The sequence below is a fragment of the Falco naumanni genome, chromosome 6 (genome assembly GCF_017639655.2).
Source record: "Falco naumanni isolate bFalNau1 chromosome 6, bFalNau1.pat, whole genome shotgun sequence".
In the NCBI taxonomy this organism is placed as follows: Eukaryota; Metazoa; Chordata; class Aves; order Falconiformes; family Falconidae; genus Falco; species Falco naumanni.
In genome coordinates, this window is record NC_054059.1 from 84,344,737 (window position 1) to 84,365,199 (window position 20,463).

General features: G+C 38.1%; 1 protein-coding gene across 1 annotated transcript in view; it reads left to right on the forward strand.

The window, feature by feature from the left end:
- Positions 1 to 5,528: 5,528 nt before the first annotated feature.
- The window catches only part of CHRM3 (cholinergic receptor muscarinic 3), a 73,934-nt gene continuing 58,999 nt past the window's right edge, over positions 5,529 to 20,463 (forward strand). The window contains exon 1 of the mRNA XM_040599421.1: positions 5,529 to 5,636. The gene's annotated coding sequence lies outside the window, so the exon portion shown is untranslated. The remainder of the gene's footprint in view (positions 5,637 to 20,463) is intronic.

Sequence of the window (20,463 nt, forward strand, 5' to 3'; positions counted from 1 at the left end):
AAGTCCCTTGTTCTTACTTCACCAAAGATAACAAGGACAGAGTGTCTTTGTGAACCATTAGTTTTCACGTAAGCTGTCTTCGATACTTTTTAAGATCTTGATGACTCAACATTCCGATGTTAACATGCCCTTGCTCAGCTAACCAATTCTCCACAACAACTCAAGCTCACAATCTGCCATTATCATATTTTCTTTCTTCTCTCTGCTTTTACAGACCCTGAAAATGATTGATTTCTCTAGGCATACTAGCCCATCTCCTTGTGTTACCATGTACAGTCCATATTCACACATATATCATTTTAGAAATTAATTTTCTGCAGCCTGTTTCTGTTTTTTAATTCAGTGAGCTTTCATGTTAAACTTCAAATTTTATGTAGCTTCTGATGTCTTAAGAGTTTATATTCACAACCTCCATCTGCCAGATCTAACCTAAGGGTGCCATTCCTTCAGTCCTCTTTTTCAAAATTGATTTATTTTTTTTCTTCAAGAAATAGCTCAAATTGCCCTCAGTTGAGTAGTTCTAATTAAGAAATATGCATTTCATATAGCCATCTCTTTGGTAAAAAAGGATGGAAATTTACACCTAAGCAATCAGTACATTGCATAATTCTTGCTTAATGTTCCCCTTACAAATGTCGTAAATGAGACAGTGGCAAACAGGTGCAGTCGCTAAAGGGTATGGTTCATACGAGTGATCTTTGTCAAGCACAGAATTCCTTCTCTAACATTTTCTGAGTGCTTCAGAGTCTTAGAGTCGACAACAGGAGGAGCTCATTGGTTTTATAAAGGCTAAACATTGAAAACCAAGTGCCAGTGACCTCTCAAGCCATTTTTCATTAATGTGACACAACTAGCTCAGTGTTAAGCCATCTTTGATTTGCATTACAGTGAGAATGGAATCTGTGAGACAGTATTTTCTTATGTAGAAAGCTAAATAATATCTGAATGCTGGTTTTTGCCCTCATCTCCACATATTTAATGCTATGGTATTTCCATAGCATTCAGTGCCACACAGAACTATGTAGACATAAGACATGACTATTACATTTACCGCTTTTTTGGATAGTTGACTAAAGCACTCAGTGAAAAAAAAGAAATCCTTAGCACAAGATCTGGGAAAATCTACTAGAATATCCAGTCCATTATTTGCCAAGCCTCAGGTGCACTGCTTTTCACCTTATCTCTGCCCTCTTCACTGTATTTTATTACAAACACACCAAACAAACTCTCACCCTTCCTTGGAGCTGCGCTGGATGGGAGCCTTTTCCCTGACAAAAGAGTTTATTCCCTTCAAAAAATCACTTTAATGTCTGCTAAATTGTATAGCTTCTAAACCTTCTCATCCAGTCCCTTGCCTCTTATGCACATAATGTCACTTAACGCTCTACTTCTCCTGTTCGGACTAAATGCATCTCTTGTATGTCTGCTAAGAAACCTCCTGCTGAAGCATCTGTCCTGTACTGTCTGCATAACAGTACTGAAAAGACACATCCAGCACCATAAATCTTTTTTTGTCACTACACTGAGGTCATGCCCAGGCCTCACTCAGGTACGTCCTCCCACCAAGTGTTATGTGTCCCACTATTTGTCAGCACAGCCTGGTCCACAGCTCAGCCTTGCCTGTGCACCGTTCGGTACACCCGTACCATCCAGCTCACGTGGTGGCATCCTCCCAGGTAATCCATCTGTATCGGTCTGGCCGAGGCCCATTTGGGAAGGAAAGCTGGATGGACAAGTCTTACTAAGCTATGAGTTCTAAAAGGTCAGGCAGGATTTGTCTGAGATGAATAACATGATATGTCAACACTTTCTTCTATATCCTAAATAAAGATATTGCTTGTAAGAATTAGTGAGCATTTGGATAACTGTAGTTGTCCTGCTCTTTTTCATTCAGTCGAATGTATGATACATGCGGTAAATATAAACTTGCTTCTCAGCTCCCAGTCAGTAGTAATGGAATGAAAGTTTCCCATCACTGGAATATTTTAAGTGTGATGTTACAAACACAGCCAGAGAAATCAGATAAAATCTGTCCCCTACATTGTTGACTATCTGTTAAGTAGTAGCACAGGAACTTTTAACATAAGAGAAGAAAGAATATATGAATTCTTCTCTCTCTTCTTATTTCTCAATCTCCTTCAGGATTCAATGCTGTCCACCACAAATCTCATAATTTAACTTCATCAGCATGAACAAAATTGCTCTCTGTTTTCTATTGTCTTCTGCTTTATACCTGTTTTTATCACAGGCACTTCTGCTTGAAAGTACACATCTTTCCTTGGTTGCAGTACCTGGCATACACTGATATTCAGCCTCCTGGTCTCTCACATCCAGTTGTTCAGTCATTTTTAACAAGTCACTCCCTCTGGCAAATGCTCTCAATTCAGGTAGTTTTGAGGTGATCTGTAAAGGCTTTCCAGGATCCTTTTAAAATTCAGTTTGCCTAAGTCCAGAAAGACAAATTCAGGCTAAAGAAGGAAACTTGGCCTTGCAAGTGAACCTTGTGCAGTCTTTGCACATATGTGAGGGGGAGAAAATAAACCTCAAGAGCACCACAGTTTCTGGATCCTACAGGTGTGTGGGCTTAGGCACAAACAGAGAGGCAGAGAAGCGTTACCTCCGGAGCTTTACTTTGTCCTGGATATGCTGATTAAGATTACATAAAGTGGCAGGAGGATGCTTTGAAAAAACTGGGTGAATTTCCAGTTGCTGAGAATATTCAGCCTGTGATGGGGGTCATGCTGTTATTCCCTGCTGTGCATGAAAGAACGTTTTAATATTTGCCAGCTTGCTGGGTGATTTATAGATGAGTATTCTGGCTAGAGTGACTGAAGTTCGGTGTCTTTATTATGTTCTATTTGATCAGGAGAGACACCAAATCTGAATGTGTACTTTGGAGAACCTTGCAGTAGCAAGTAGAACTGCTGACCTTTAAAATAACATGATTCACACTATTGAGGGCAGTAGAGATAGTGTTCCATATATTAAAAGTTATGATGAAAAGCTGTGTGAGGTTTTTTTTCCCTACCTGATTTCTGTAACTGTGGTTCAACACTCAGAAAATCCCCATGGAGCAGCAGTGACTTGAACATGGGCACTGAGCTGACCTGACTGAATTCTTGTGAGATCTTGGGAAAGAATCTTGGCAGGCAGAAGGCTTTGAAGTAGGACATCATTAATGCCCGTTACTGTCAAGGCTGCATTATACCGCATTTCAGACTGAGATTTTTTGTTTGTTTTCTAGTACAGCCTATTTTAACTTGTTTGTTATAGTGAAGGTGAACACAATAAAAGTTATTATATAAATGTTATAAATAATATTATTTATATAATAAGACATCAAGGAAGGAAACTTGCTGGCTGAAAGACTTTTGCTGAGTGACCGTTATGGTCAGCCTTTAAGGAGGGAAAAACAGTCTGAACTTGCCATACCATCCTGGAAAATCTGAGCCTTGAAGTTACTGTGGACAGTCATTCACTGAAGAAATAGTGAAAAAGTACACAATTTCTGTTATCCAGCCCACAAATAATCTTTGGAGTCTGTGTAACCCACCTATATCAGCTACCCATCACTTCAGCTACCTGGCCATCACTACCAAAGTGCTACTAGTGCTGAAAAAGAGGTTTAGAAATACGCAGTAGAAATAACTCTACTCCTGCCAGAGATGTGCTTGAATAGGTATTCCTAATAAATTGTCTTTACAATGTTTCCTCAGTCGATAGGAACGGAACTCTTCTGAGAGCTCTAATGAGATTGGCTAAAGATGCAATGAAAACAACACCCGGAGGGATTGCAAGGCATTGCGGTTACACAAGTGTCTATTCCTTTTAAGCAACATAGGGATCACTGTTCTTTCCCCAAAACATTTCAGAACAACGTAGAAGAGTCCCCACAGGCTCAGACTCACAACTAGTGATTTTCCTGCTGACATCGGGGCACTGTGGCAAAGTGACAGCCTAAAACACAGCTCTGCCCAATTGTGTGCAAGCCTATGAACCCAACAGACCGAGAGAGCACCCAAATCCCGCGTGCTGTTCTTTCACTGCCACGTTTACTGCTGCCTAACCTGTGCACAGCTGGGCTGGGGTCACTGCACAAGAACTGCCCTCGCTGTGGTCACTTTAATGACAGCTTTATCCATTTGGGGGTCATATCCATTTGTACCACAAATGTACCACATGTACCAAAATGCGCCAAATGTACCACAAAAAAAAGGGGCAGAAGTGGTAGTTCTTCTTGCCCTGCCAATAAGATTAAAATGCTGCTTCATTCTCCTGCTCTTAAATGGAATTGAGGGCTACAGTCACTGACCAATGAAGTGTTCCAAGCAGTCTTGGCAACAACAATAACATCCAAAAAACAATGACTTTCTGTTCCAAATTTGTGGTTGCCATAGGTTGTCTTGCTTCATCTCAGTAACTTGGAATTCTCTAGATGTTTTATACCCCTCATTTGTGTGAACCAGGACATGCTGCCTCATTTACAGTCATGGAAAGAATGTGCTCAAGATTGCAGTTATGATTGTCCTGCAACTCTGCAAAGAGCTCTTAAAGTCAAACCTTTTGTAATAGTTCATTTTCCACTTCTGTGGTGCCAGTAGTGTTGTCTCTGTGAGTTCCTGTTGTGGTAACCAGCACAGTAATAGAGCTCAAAACTCCTGTAACAGTTTTACACTTTGATTCTGTATAGGATCCTACACTGAAGAGCAAGCAGCACACGAGTCATGCTGAGGAGAGTACATCTCTTGACAGTGTGTTCATTTGTATTTATATTTATCTGGTATTTTGCTTTCAGTGATTTAAAAGCAATCTAAAGTGTAAATCATATTCTCTTCCCAGTAAACCAGACCACTCTGAAGGAGGTTGAAAGCACCGGGAGATAAACAGGGGGAGCAACACTGTTGGTGTGGGCCACAGCTCACTTGCAGGGTTCTGCCGCGGTAGTGGGCATGGCCCCATGGTCCTTCTCCCACCCACTTGCACAATGCAAAGGCCAGGCAGAGCAGCAGGTTGGGGAAAATGCAACCTAAGCATCACAATTAGTGCCATAGTCTTCACATTTGCTGCATCTCTTCTGATGAGGCTTGTATTATGTCCTAATATGTTGTGCATTAGCAATTAGCATTTTTTTCTCTGCTTCTCTCCCCATGCTTTCCCAAGAGAAAACTTACTTGATTTTTTTTAAAAAAATCTCTCTTTTGGAACCATGGTTAGAATTGGATAAAAATCAATTACACTCATTTAAAAAGGGCTAAGAGAGGGAAGTAAACCTGATGTAAGACTCCAGCAAGGTCTAGGGATTGTCAGTGAAGTCTTACTTTAATTCTCCTAAAAACTTAATTCCCTATTCAGGAAATAGAACCAGAAATCCACTGTATAGTGTATAATTTTGTAAAGATATTATGCTTGAAAAACTGCAGTTGCTAAGACCACAGTTACGTAGTGAAATACAGTTAGGTGTGTATGAAGTAACAATATCTTTAAGAAAATCACCCTCAGGATCTCTGCTCACTGTGTTGTAGATACAGACTCTGATCTGAGCCCTCTACCGTTCCTGCAGAGCTCATTTCAAAGGATCTTGGACTGCACCTGTGAGTGGCTGAGGACTGGCACAGTCCATCTCTTACACTGTACAGGTAGGATGAAAACATTCTGGTCAGGAATCATTTTTGGTTACTTGAAGCTTATAATTTCCACTTCATTTGAAAAGGGGTGGTGAGTCTTATTAGTTGGTTTACACATCAGTGTTTCCATAAAAATGTTCCTTCTTCCTTTGCTTTGTGTGTTCAGTAAAGCAATCACTTCCTGCCACGGATACTCAGGGAACTTCCTTGCGCTACTTCATAAATGAAAATACTTTTTTTTTTTTTTTTTTTAACCATTTTAATGCATTTGTTCTGATTGGAAGCATATCTGTTGCATCTGAAAAAAACAGAAATGCTTGTTCTAAGTTGAAAATATTTATGCTAGGGTAGCTATTGTTTTATGGAATTACTAAAGAAAGATATTTCTGAAACATAAATTTTACAAGTGATTATTTCCTGTGTATGTTACACCTATTTTTCTGTGTTGAAAGGGCCAAAATCTTGACTTGTTCTGTTTAGATTGGGCAGTACAACCTGTCTCTGAATGGCTCTGCCTGGACGTGGCAGTGGAATGTATCCATCACTGTATGCCTATTACAAACAAGGTTGGAATCTGGCTCATTAAAAGCAGAAAAGAAAAAAAAAAAAGAAGTCACCAAGTAAGAATAACAGTGTCAGTTGTAGCTATTGTATTCATCTTCCTGTGAAGATAAGTCTCTGTGCTCTGGCAAGTTGGCTGTTGCATGGACTTCTCAAACAAAGGAACTGAGGCCAAGGTGGTGACAGCACTGCTTTTGGGCACCAGGTAAGGGGGCTTTGCATGGGAGTTAGCCGTGTAAAAGTATACTGGGAGAAGATCATGTGCTAAAAACTTGACTGTGGCTTTGAATAAATCACAAGGAAGGAGCAGAATTTTGCTCTCTTACCCTGTGAGCAGCCAAAGAGATCATGCCTGTGTGAGCCACGAGAGGCACGCACGTGCAGTCAGAAGGGGAATTATTTTCCTGGCCCAAAATTATTTCACATCTGTTTGACATGGCTTGCATATCAGAGGCTAGAACCAGAGAGGCTAAACTACACCTCACTTTCCCCTGCCAGAGCATCTTGTTGGTAAGGTCCTTCTGAAGGAAGCCTTGGGTAGCTCAGTATGATTTTTGGAAAACTGAATCTGCATGAAACACTGTAAAACATTATCACTGTGAAATAAGTATAGACATTTCTAAGTGTGGACACATCCTTGTCATGGGTGTTTCTCAACCTAGGGTATTCATGGAAAGCAGGTAATAGCAGGAGCAATATTGTGCACTGTGGTAGGCTTGGGAAATATAATATGTTAGAAATGTGCCAAGTCTTTTTGCTGGGGAAAAAACGTTAGTATGGACAATCGAAAAGAAAACTTACTAAACCTTGATTCAGAAAATAATGACATATTTTAAAGTTTTTTGTTCTTATCTACACATTCGCAAAGGAGACGCTAAGTATCACTCAGGTTACTTAAAATGTTCCAGTACATGTTCATTTGTTGGGTTAAGATCACAAAAATTATAAACACAAGGATTCAGGCAATAATTTGATGGAAACATCTTTCTTCTCTGGCCTAAGTACTGTTCTGAACATATCACTAACTAATGTTTATCTAGTTTAGGTTCTTAATTGTATTGTTTTGTGTTTCCATGTAGTATTTCTATGCTCTGCTTTCAAAATACTTGTTAAAATTTAACATTTATATACAATTTTATTTAGGTTGGTGATACAGTGTCAAAAATCAGTTCCTTTCCTTTGAACTCAGTCTGTGTTTAATTTGTATTCATCCCATGAATATGTCGGCTTAGTGTGTAGTGAGGTAAAACAAGTAGGTTCAAAGCAAAGCTGTTTCTGAGAGAACCCTGGAGAGCTGATAGTATTCTAGGAAAGAAGAGGAAAAGATTCAAGAAAACACGAGTTTAAATAACCAGGCAGATGTAAAGGAAAGTTCTCACAGTCAAAAGACTGGTTAATCTTCTGGTGGATGTGCGTGGGGAAGTTACTTCTACGTAAATGTGTGTTTATATATGTACTATATCTGCTGTTCACATGTGACTTTGAAAGTGAAGATCCACCTGTATTTTGACTAGCCCTGACAGAGTAGAAAACAACTGACGTGTTGTGGTTCAGAGCCTTGCCCGAGAGCAGGGTATTGCAAAGCTTCACCTCACAGCAGGCGGGCAATACAGATGTATTTGGACCTTTGGCAGCTTTGAAGTTCTCTGTGATGGAGTACATGCTCGTTTTTACTCGAGATGAATAAATGTGTTACTTTCATGACTCTTAGATTCAATACAATGTTTAGTTGGTAAAGGTAGTAATAGTGGAATGATGGTCATATTTTAGAAAACAGTAAAATTCACAGGAACTAGGTTGTTCCCGGGAAGCTGTGAACGTTCAGGGGTGGAAAATCAAACATGTTATTATGTAAACTATCATTTATCTTAAAGAAATGAAATAACACATCTGTTTCATTAGAAAAAAAAATGCTTTATGGATATCTTTATATATCTTCAAATATCTTTAATAAAAATATCTAAATAGATACCTTTTAAATATCTTTAAAGAAATTAAAAACTATAGTGATCCAATAGTTTAATTTTCAGAGTGCTTTTGTTACTTCACAGTACAAAGGTTCATTAATATCTCCTTAGGGAGAGGAAGAGATGGGATTACCTCATTTAAGCAAAAAAACAAAGACATTTGACTGATCAGAAAGTGAAAGCCTTACCCATAACTTTAAAGAATATTTTCCTTTCATAGATAGAATTTCAAATTTCATTAAAAGTATCCCTGTGAATTCAGTGCATTCACTTATTTTATCTTTAAATATTTGATTCTTGCTTGCATATTCTTTAAAGAAGAATAAGTTATACAGTAGAATTTTTTAATTAGCTACCTGGACAGTTTTGCTCACTTCAGACTTTTTAGCAATATATTAATTTATAAGATGAAAAATATTAATGGAAGTGATTCATTGCCCCAGAAAAAAGTCTGCTTTAAACAATGGCAGGGTTTTTTTTTTTTTTATTTTGTATTATTTCAACAGCTTTGAAATGCATCACTTTGTAGAATTTCATCTCTACCAGTACCCAGTACTAAGTTTTTCGTGTGCTTGACTTTAGTAAAGCCTCTGTTTATAGTTTTGTGGGTGGAAAAAAAAAAAAAATTAAAGCTGTACAGTCTCAAGATATCTAGAACATAGGGGCACAATCCAACAAATACAACTTACTTTTAAGAAAAGCTGAATTAATCCTTTCAGTGAAATGCTCAGTTTGACTTCATGTAAGAAGCTGTGAGGACGTGGAGCTTTTCGTATTGCTCAGGAGGTATTCTGAGTGTGATGACTGAGAAATACGCAGGGATTTCAAAGGGAAACTGCTCCTATTAAGTTCAAAAGGAGTTTACTTGACCTTAAGATTAATCAAATTGAACCTTGTATTATTTTTGTAACATGTTTACAGAGAAACTCATTCTGCCTGCAGCACAGTGCTGTCCGTGGTACATTAGTTTCACTTTCGTCTTGCTGGAGCTCTTAAACTTTTTTCCTGCCCACTGCACCTTGGGAATGGAATGGGAAGCAGAACCTCCTTTCATAGCAGTGGTGGTAATTTTCGTCTTTTATTTAAAATTAATTACATATTAAAAATGCAACAAATTTGTTTGTGTGGTGCCTGCACACTCTGGACTGTTTCTTTAGCTAGCACGTGGGTGATGTTGCAGAAGTCCTTCTGCAGAGGTGGCTGGTGCAGCTGGGGCTGCTTCAGAAGGGGGCTGTGCACATGAAGGATTTCCAGGGTGCTGGAACTAGATGGAAGACCATTCTATAGCTGGCAAACATGAAGGGCTTTAGTGTAGCCTTCCTTTTGGAGTGGGAGGGGAGGGGGGAATTAGATGGGGTTGGAGCTTGATATGTTTATGAATTACATTATTTGATTTCTCAACATTGCCTTCATGATGCAGAAGATGTGTTATAGTTCTGTGTTCCTAAAATAAAGTTGCACTATATCTAGAAATTAGAACAACTGTAATGGGGAAATTCTAGCAAATAAATACTGTAAGTGGGTAGATCAAATGTACTCTTTCTAAAAAAGAGCAAAAAGAATCCCCACAAATGCATTCATAACCCCCCTTCACATTTCCTTGAGAGGCCACTGAAATTTGAGAATGAAGGTTACATGCAAGAGCATTGCAATTCTTAATCTCTCTTCTAATTCACAGAAATCCCAAATATCAAATCAAGAAGCTAATTAAAGACGCGTTTCCAATTAAAATGAGGGTTTTTACTGAAGCAAACTCAAAAATTGCATAATGAGCCTCCATTATCTCTCAGTGATTTCAGAACAAAAGTAACTAGTCTATCAGGAAAAGATAAACTTCCTCCTGTAAAGCCTCACTCTGCAATACAAGCCTGTGATTTAAAAATGAAGTTTGAAAGCTCATACGTACTTTGGTTGCTTGCTAGTCCTTCCCAGAATGGCACAGTGGGTAGTTCTGTTCCCCGGGTTACAGCTGCACATTATGTCAGTTTGACAGGCATGAGAATGAGCGAAGTTTTTTCATCATCCCTCAAGTGTTTTTATCCTGCCGGCTGCCTGCCTGCAAGTACGTGCAGAGCTGAATCGGTAGCCTGTGGTCTCCTCACCACTACATGGTGCTCTGGGAGTGTCTCAGACGTTCAGTGTCCAGTCTGGTGGGCTCCAGTTGTGCAGTCCTTCTCCAAGAGGCATGCCCATTCATGCTTTAAGACAATAATGCTTATAAGGATAAGAAAAAGCACGCTTAATATGCACATTATGCATGATTTCTGTAAGATTCAGTTTAAGAATTTAGGTGCCTGTGGGTAGGTGTTTTCGAATGAATGAAGCAGGTAATCTTCTACTATGGCCAATGCTGATATTGCCAGTAGTCAGTGAAGTCTAAAGAATGATGTAAGTTAGCTGCTTAATTTGTTTACATAGTGAATTAAACTACCAGAGCCATAACACAAAATCTGTGAATACATATGCTCCCTACAAAGGAACGTTTAAAATCTGTGGATCCTATGAATGCTCAAGACAAAGTGATGACATGATATCTAGCATATTCTATGCCCTCTTGGAGATTTTAGAAAAACATCAACTGTGACCACCTATGGTCTTGTACAGACAATTGACTTACACAGACAACTGATAAAGGATAGAAACACTAAGCTGCTGTTGGAGGCTCATTCCCCCCAGATAAACACCTTTATTGAGGTTAAACCCAACCGTCATCGCTATGGGATACATAGGGAAAGTATTTAGTAGAAGAGCCTGTGAAGTGAAATTCAACATTTCCCAGGTAGCCAAAAATAATGGAGTCAGCAGAGACCCCGGGTTCATGTCTTCTTACAATCATTCTGCTGCTACATCTTTTAACGTCCAATACTTAAAACTCTCCTTTCTGTGTCCCAAAGTCTCCTAGCCTGTCAGTTTTTATGGCCTTATGTTGTGCTACCTGCCTGTTTTAGCTCAGTAACTGAAGAACAACATAAATTCAAGCTAAGGATTCCTGTGCCTGACCTGTTCCAACCTGGCATTTTCCTTCATAACAGCTTCGATGAGGGAACTGCAAAACTGCATTTCCACAAGGGAACAGCCTCAGCTGCTGAAGTGTTCCTGCTCACTCATTCCTGCCCCAGCACCATATTCTGCCATCCTCTCAGCTTTTCTAATACAGCTGCTTACAATGTCTTAACCGTATTAGTGAATCGGTAACACACACAACAAAAACAAAAACAAAAACAAAAAAAAAGAAATAAACCCAAAACCAACAAAAACCCTACTACCACCTTTCCTAAAAAGAGATTATTTTTACCTGGATTACACCATTGATAAAATTCATCATGTGGCCCATTACCATTTGCATTGCAGCAGTGGTGGTGTGAGAAGCTGCAATAAAGGGATAGCGTATCTTTCGTGCTGGCTTCCTTGACAAAGAAAATGTATCATATAACCCTGAATCTAAAAGTTGTCTTCTTTTCCTAATTATCACAATTTGTCTAACAGAAGATTAGGAGGTTAGTAGATTACCTATGCCTTCAGGCTGTTTTCCTTTTGTATTTATACCATCACAGCTGCAGAAAAGCTATTTTAAAGAACAAAATTAAAACTTATGTTTTAAAATGAATAGGTCTTTGAATAGCAAACCCCCAGACCTGCTGAATAAAAAGCTGGAAATTTTACAAATCCATATTTTCTCGTACAGAAGGAATATTCAGTCTCAATCCAAATTAGAAACATCAGTGTTATATTTTAGTTCTAGCCTCAAAACACAATTTTTCATGTGGCTTGACATTTACAGATACAAAATCTGTTGTGCTTTCCTTCAGTAGTACCTTACCCATTACCGATCTGCATGTATAAAGGTGTGCAGATACACTAAATCTGTCTTGCAAACTCTTAGTTTCAAAATGTGTTGTGCTTACTCATAATCCTTATTTGTATTTCTCATCACAAATAAACTCACAGGAGGTTGGAGCTGTGGTCCCATATTGTGGATATTTAACTTGGTAGTTAGGTACATTTGTTGCAGTTTACTTCGTGTTAGGATTGGTTCAGTTCTTAACGTAAGGTTAATAATATGAAATTAATTAGTTTTCCTATCAGCAGTCACTAATCAAATTCTGTTATTGATGCATTTTTGTGTGTCTGGTCTATGATTTATTTGTCTCTTTTTTTTTTCCATTAGAAATAGAGACACAACAAATACAGCAGGGACTGAGTAGAAGGCAAAGTTTAGGTTAGACTGCTGAGCACCATCCGGGTGGCAGGCAGGGGAGCAGCTGGGGCTCCTTGCTGTGCGGCTCCACATGAAGGCTGGTTCCCCTTTCCCCCCCCGAGCTGCAGCTGTCCCTGTCTGGCAGATTATCTGGTATATGCAGATATGTAGAAACCAAATCTGATTTCCACATGCACTACCCTCAGTGGTGTCAGCCCTCTTTCCTTAAAGATTATGCAAGGGTAAATTAAATTATTTTGTTATCACAATGCTTAAAAAAAACAGTTAATAAAAATGAAAATGTTTTTTAATTGCTCTCATCAGTTACAAAAATAGCTTAGTTATTGAGTTCTTTTATTTTGGACTTGACTTTTAAAAATGAACAATTTTGAAAATCCCACTTAAATTCCATTTTTGTGTTCTAAACGTTTTCTACATTGTCCTTCATTTGTTTCCATTGATGTCCTTTCCTCATGCTCCATATCATTCTCCATTTCTTTTCCTTTCCTGATTCATAGTTCTTCCTTTTTAATAGTCATTTGAAACCAACATTTGTTTGGTAAGACAGTTCATATTTATACATACTAGAATTCTAAAAATTTAGCTGTGATTGAACACTAGTCCAAAGACAACTGCAAAGTTTAAATACCGCTATATGAAAGGCATAAAAAATATGTTTCTGAAGAATTCTGAGTGCTTTGAAATGTAGTTTCATTTTCTATCAGAACTGAGCCTCTAAATTCTTCATATAACCTAGTAAAAATAAAATCTGCTTTGAAATGATTCAGCAAATTATCTGAAATTTTTGGTTGAGTCTCTGATGTTGCTACTTTAGCATGTAATGAAAATGTCAAAACCAGATATAAGGCCAAATAGAGGATCACTGCATTTAATTCACGTTATGTTATAACTGTATGTTTCAGTACTTTCCATGCATTTTTCTTAGTATTAATTGGAAATGTTGGTAACAGTGGAATGCATTCAGAAACATTTTTGAAAATTCATTTAGTAGATCTGATAGATCTGTATGAAATTTAATTTGATAGATTTTTTCAGTTGATGAAAATGGTTTCTTTAGCATTTCTAACTGTTCTTTTTGCTTGAAACTTTGGGAGCCCTCATGTCTTCATGGTCTATGTACTCTGTACACAACACGTGTCTTAGGTATTAATTTACATCCAGGATCCTTACTTTTCTTACTCGGTGTAACTATATTTTAGTCCATATCTATCAGACATGCAAAATTAGGGAGGTTTCCCTTCAGACAAGTGTATGGAGTCCCTCAGCTATACACAGAGATATTACAGAAAATCTGAAACTTCAGAAGGAGCAATGAGGAAGAAAATGGTTTCATTTTCTCATGGCAATGCTATTACTGGGGACTTCTCCAGGTTTTTTTAAATGTGAAGTCATATTTTTATTTTATTATAGTGTCTTTCATGAGGCCTGTGCTCCGAAGTATAGTATACTCCCTGAATTGAATGATTGGAACAGGGGTGTTTGAGGTTTGGGGCTTTCCTCTGGCAGTATCGCTTTATGCTTTACATACAAAAGAGTGAAGGGTGTCACTTTTTATTAAAAGCAGTGTTTGAGTGTTACTGCCTGCTGGAGAAACCCATGGTAAAGGGAGAAGCCAAGCCAGGAGGAGTGTTTGCACTTGTGGTGATGAGGGAGATGCTTCATCCACTGAGTGAGGAAGGGCGGAGGGTTTCCAACGCATGGGGTGGGTAGTCAGGGACAGAAGGACCGAAGGAAAATGCTGCTACCCATTTCCCAAAGCCTGCAAACCCAAAGGGGAGTCGGGTGTTTCTCCTGTGCCCTTTTTGCTTCACACCTGTGGGGAACTCGGCAAAAGAGGCAATGTGTCAGTCCCTGGCGGAAAAAGGCTTCGTGAGCTCTGTGTGAGGAACCAGAGGGGATGGATTTGATTCAAAACCTGCTCTAGCAAAGTGTAATCAGTATAAAATCTCGTAGTACCATCCTAAGATCCACAATTAAAGGAGAACTGAGGCTCTGTTAATTTTAGCTTTGCCCAGCTTTCTTGTTGGCAGGTTGCAGACAACAGCGAGAACCATATAAGGCCTGAAAAATAAAAATAGTTCACAAATGGTTTCATGTCAAGAGCCTTTTATTTTTGAAAATGCAACCAATAATCAGATCCTTGAAACGTTCCTGTGACATATAGATAAGCATATGCTTAAATGAAATATACTTAAATGAAAAAAATCTAATTTATGATTGTCCTTCAGGAATTATATATTCAGAGAAAGAATAGAACCCCTCTAATTTCTTTCTCAGGTTCTTTTTTAAGTGTTAGGATCCTTGCTAGTGTGTCTATGTTTTTCTGACCTTTCTTTAATTGCCCTGGCATTTCCTTTACAGCATTTGAAAATTGCCATTAGTTTATTTGCTGAGTTGCCAATGCTTGTATTATGTTTGCCACCTGCAGAGAACCGCATTAGTACTTGCTGATAATATCACACATTATTCTTGGGTGTACCTTGGCTCAAAGAGTAGAGGGGGTCTGCGTGTCTTTTCCCCAGCTTCATTGTTCTGGTTTTTTTCTAGAGGAAATAATTTTACTGAGATACAGTGTCTCTTTCCACCCAGCAGACCAGTTTAAAAGGCTCATCTCTCAACTCATTTTTTTCAGTTCAGAGGATAACAATAGCAACTTTGAGTACCATACGTGTAAACTGATAGATGCTGCACTGCATGAATAAAAAATTAATCTCAAGCATATTTTTACAGTTTATTTTCATATTTGTGAATTTTAAAAATATCTTAAGCATCATGGTAGTTGAATTCCTGTCACACACAGCAAAGCAACTCGCAGATGTTAAGTGGTCTTCTGAAAGTCTCTGTCTGATGATTTTATATAGAAGAAATGTATTTTGCAAAAGTAAAATTCTTGTTAAAACTGAAATTTCCATAAAACTGAGCAGATGAAGTCATCTAACAAAAATGCTGTAATAGAACAGAGCTTTGTAGATGATGATAGACGCACTTCCCACGTGCCTATATTCAGTTTGTTTTTCCTCAGCTGTATATACTTGCTTTTCTAAAAATGTAGACATTATGTGTCTCTGTTTTGCAGTTTTTTTTCCTAACTATACATGTTTTCTTTCTGTTTCAATCTGACATTATTTGCTATCTATTTACGTTTTGGTTTGTATCACTATTTCATCGGATACCGATGTCTTAAATATTTTACCAACACCAACTTTCTAGAGGTATTTAGTAATCAAAATCACAATAATTAAAGGGGGATTACCAACCTGTGGTATTTATCTCCAATTTAAATATTTATTTAAGTAGAATCATGGAAATACTTTGTGCCATGGAGGCACCCACAGTTGATAGCTTCCTATTTTCTGTCAATATCCATCAGTCATATACAGCAGGTACAGAGTATGAATCATCGACTAAGGACTTTCTCACATTTATCAGGGTGTTTGGAATACCACTTCCACCACTCTTTGTATTAACCTTAATTTTCCACTTTTTTTTTTTTTCCCCCCATTGGCACTTTGGTGACCTCCCAGTCAGGGAGGATCTTTCCTTTCATATGTAACCCATTCTAAAAAATGAAGATGTGAAATCTACTTATCATTTGAAATTATAGACACGGCACATATATTTAAGGTCAGGAAAGTTAATATACTATGCTTTTGTGGCAGTAGCAATACTCTGCACATCACCTGCTCCTTCAAAACACTGTTTCTGGTGATGATGCTAGTTACCTGTTCCTTGCAACCCTCAAAAAGCATACCAAAAGGTCACACTTCATACTAAGTTAAGGACCTCAAACAAAAAGATGGATTTAGTATTGAAAATTTATTTTATAGGGGAAAACTGAAATCTAAGATTTTGCTATAGGGTATTGGAGGCAAACACAACAATGAAAATTATCTTGAACACAGACTATTTTTTTTTCTATTTCTGTGTCATTTAGGACTCTTTGACACTTAAGCACCTGGACCAATTTGTTCCAGCTGCTTTACAAAATACAGAACAAAAGAAAGGTGCTGGCACCAAATATGGGAATTAACACTGAAACAAATTAATAGAAAAAGCACTAGTGATGTGAGTTTGCAAAGATGTAGTGTGACTTGCTTGTGTGCAGACTTTTAACATAACAGGAATACTGTGAATCTACACCTGAAGCTTGAATCTGGATGACTGGATGTTCCAAGTGCTGACAACACTGGGAACATCCAAGTAAGGCTTTGGGAAAGGGTAACAAAAGAACCAATACAACTGGGGCACCAAGGAACTGGTTTACAAAGATTAAAATCACAGATCTGCTTTCTAAGAGGAAGATCTGCAAGCCTTTGAGGTATGTAAGCAGAAAAAGAACTGATTAGAATACTCTAGATGGATGTAGCTAGATAAGATGGGTTATATGAAAAGGACTGGAATTTGACAGGGAAGGGAAGTTTGGTAGCTATGAGATCTTTCAGCTGTTTAACAGCCTACTTATACAAATAATAGGAGCTTTGTCATGTAAGTTTTAAATCAAAGTAAAAAACACATGTTAGGGGATTAATTTTATATAGGCAGAGGAGAAATGAGATTATTTTCTAATAGTATTACATCCCTGATTAATTAACTCCTGCATAATCAGAATATAATTTTCCTTATGAGAGCTCATGACCTGTGTCTGGAGGTGCTAGAACAGCCCTGTGAGTTCAGAGGAGTCAAAATAAAGGAGATTTAGGTCCGAACCATGTAAGCATGAGAAGGATCCAGAGCCCAGTTCTCCTTGTCCCTGAATCAGCACCAGGACACTGTGGAAAAACAAGGTGCACAGCTGTTACCTTGGTTCACCTGAAAAAGCCTGGGTCTCCATGTTGTGCTAGGATAGAGACAGGCAGGCATTTATCCATGTAAGTGTATTTTAATTTTTTAATTAACTAAGTATCTGTCTGAAGTTAAAATCCAAGAGAGCTCTCAGCTCAGAGAGGGCACTTGTAGGTACTTTCAAGGTTGGACAAAAATTGAGGTTAAGAGAGCTGACTCACTGACTAATAACCTCTTGTTCATCATTTACACTTACAGCATTTTAATTTTCTTGAGATTGTCATATTCCATCCTCACTTATTCTGATACAAGTTAATGGAGAGTCAGACAATTTCCTTTTTCTGAGAAAAAAGGGAAAATAATAATTACAGATGACATTGTTCCTTTGAAGTAGGCACTTAGTGCTAATATATTTAATATTGAGTGTATATATATATATAATATATATATAAAAATATATTAAAATTGAACAAAGTCGTTATTTGTTCTTATTGCCAAAGCATGCCTTCCTGTATCATATTAAGTCAGTGAGACAGCTTTTCCACTGTGGCAGATTTTTGAGTTTTTTCAGATCTTTCTATGAAAATTTATTCTGACAGCTCCATGTTTGGTCCATCACATTTGCTAACTGTTCTCAAGTTGCTAAGCAGTCTTTTGCATTTCCTCCCCCTGATTTTAAAATTAATACTTTTGATTCTTCAAGACTTCAGGTTTATTAATGCTTTATGATCACTTTTCACAATATATCTGTACAATGGAATATTAAAAATGCAAAGCAAAGTTTTATACTTGACTGCCTTCTTCCTTGAGATTGTATCTGTACCTCAGCATAGTACCAAATAATACCAAATTAAAATGAGCCCCACTATTGTATATGGGTCTGATTTTAAATTTCTGGGGATCTGGGAACTGATACTGCATGGTAAATACATGCTTTACTTGTAGTTATACACTATCCAACTGAACAAAGAGACTATGGTATATAGTATTAGCAAGAAAAGGGGGAAAAAATGTATGAGAAGTGAAATGAATGAAGCTTTTACCCAATTTATCTATGTGTTCAGATGAGATTCTGTGGCCTTTAATAAGATAGAGATTCTGATGCTTTTCCTACAGTTGAGATATTTTTAGCACCTCTTTGCTATCAAAGTTTAGGGTCATATTTCCCCAGACTACCATGTAGATAGTCTCTCTCTTTCACACAGACACTAACGTTTCATGAAACTTGTAGGCTTTTCATATTTCTGTGGTCTTATCTTCCATATCAAATGTGAATTACGTTGGCAGATAACTCAAAGTCTTGTAAGAGAAGGACATAAAAAGTGCATATACATACACATAGATACAGTTTGATACTTAAGCCATGTCTGTGTCGGAAGGAAGGCTAGAAATGACACTACAAAACCTCCAAACAATTCTTAAGTGCCTTTGATCCTTGCAAATCTAGTTCTCTCCTCAACGTATTTATTTTTCCTATGTGCTTAGAGAAAAATGTTAAAGAGACGTAAGAAAAACAAGTGGAATACTTAACTACAAATGATTGTCATATCTGTTCATTACTGAGGCAAGAGTAAGTACCTTGAGAAACTACAGACGGCATCTAAATGATGCAGGCATTGTTATTTCATCACTGCAAAGTTGCGTGTATTACAGTATTCAGCCCAAACATAACTAGAAAACAAGTCCAGGGAGGTTAATTTTTATAAAATCCTTTTCAATCCCCAACTGTTGGTTGTGCCTATTAAGCACAAAGTCCAGAAATTAGAAGAACTATGGAAATGATGTGATGCTTCTATTTGTCTAATCAATTAAGGCATTGTGTCACTCAGGCTTTGGTCTCAGGCCTGCATCCTTACTCAGCAGGGTGTAGCCGCAGTGCAGGGTGGCGGTGCAATAAGCCAGCTTCCTTACCCTCACACACAAGGGTCCTTACATCCATCGGACCTCTGTTATTCGTTCAGCTCCACTGTATCACCTAGCCCTTACTGTCACCTATGTTCCTCACCCGCCCGCTGCGCACACATCTCTGCCACAGTGCAGGGGAAAGCCGGCAGTGAGGTCTTTAAAGTCAAATCTTTCTTTCTGTCTTTCTCCAGTCACTCCTAAAACAAAAAAAAATGGGCTTAGGAAGCAGGAAAATTAACATCTCAATCTTAATTGAAATGTTTTTCTTTCGGGACTTGCTTCCTCAATATAGTGGCAGCTCTTTCCACTGCAAAAATTCTGAGCTTGTATTATTAAGACAATAATTTCAGTTTCTGTAGTGTTTTCGTTCTGGTGAAACCAAAGTGAAAATGAAAACTGAAATTCAATATCTAAAATTAAAGTGGAATTGAAAGACAGCCTGATGCTTCACATCGAAGACTCAGCAGCCATATGCTGAATGGGTGTTGATATCTACTGACATGAAGGCAAAATGTACATTGTTCCAGACAGTCACTGAGACGTCCTGTGGTAGCTTGATGTGCAATGTTATGTCCCCGAGAGGCACAGTGGCTTCTTCCAAGAGAGAGTTTACTTGAAAAGGCTTATTTTGGATTAACTTACCTGGGTTTGAGGACGGGGACCATCAAGTCCTACCTCAGAAACTCCCTCTGCCCCACTGGTACCCCACTTCTCACGTGGCTCCAGCGCAGGGGTGCAGGATGCACACTGACCAAGAGCCACTGAGAGCTGGTAGGGTGTGAGGTTCAGCTATAAAGCCTCACAGGCTTCAGCTCTCAAACGAGCCGTGGGTCATTCCCACCTCCTCTTTCCTTCCCCTCCTCTCCTTTGGAAATTTGAGCTCTCAAGTCAAGGGGAAGCCAGAGGTACTACCTGTCAGGTCTTGCGTTCTCAGAGGAACTGTTAGGCAAATATGATTTCTGGGAGTCTGGTATTTTTGATATTTGGCTTCCATATCTAAAAAAACAAAACCTGCATGAAATTATTTTATTGCATGAGATTAATGTGGCCTTACTGTAATATGCAACTTTAATAAATAATAGCATACATAGAACATATAAATTATAGGTATATCATATATATACTTTATCACATATATCAGTTGAATGCAAATGTGATCAAAAGGAAATACTGTATGTTGGAACAGAATTGTTTTGAAATGTTTTCAATGATGTAATCAAAGAGTTATATTCCAGCAAAACATTTCAAGTCTGACATAACATTTTCTAATGAAAAAGTCTTCCATCAATTATTTTCTCTCTAACCAGCTCTGGCTATTAAGCATTGTTTCTTGTAAGGAGAACATGGCATTTGTTTCGCATAATTCATCCTGATTTCCAGGGGATACAATACCAAGAGATAACTT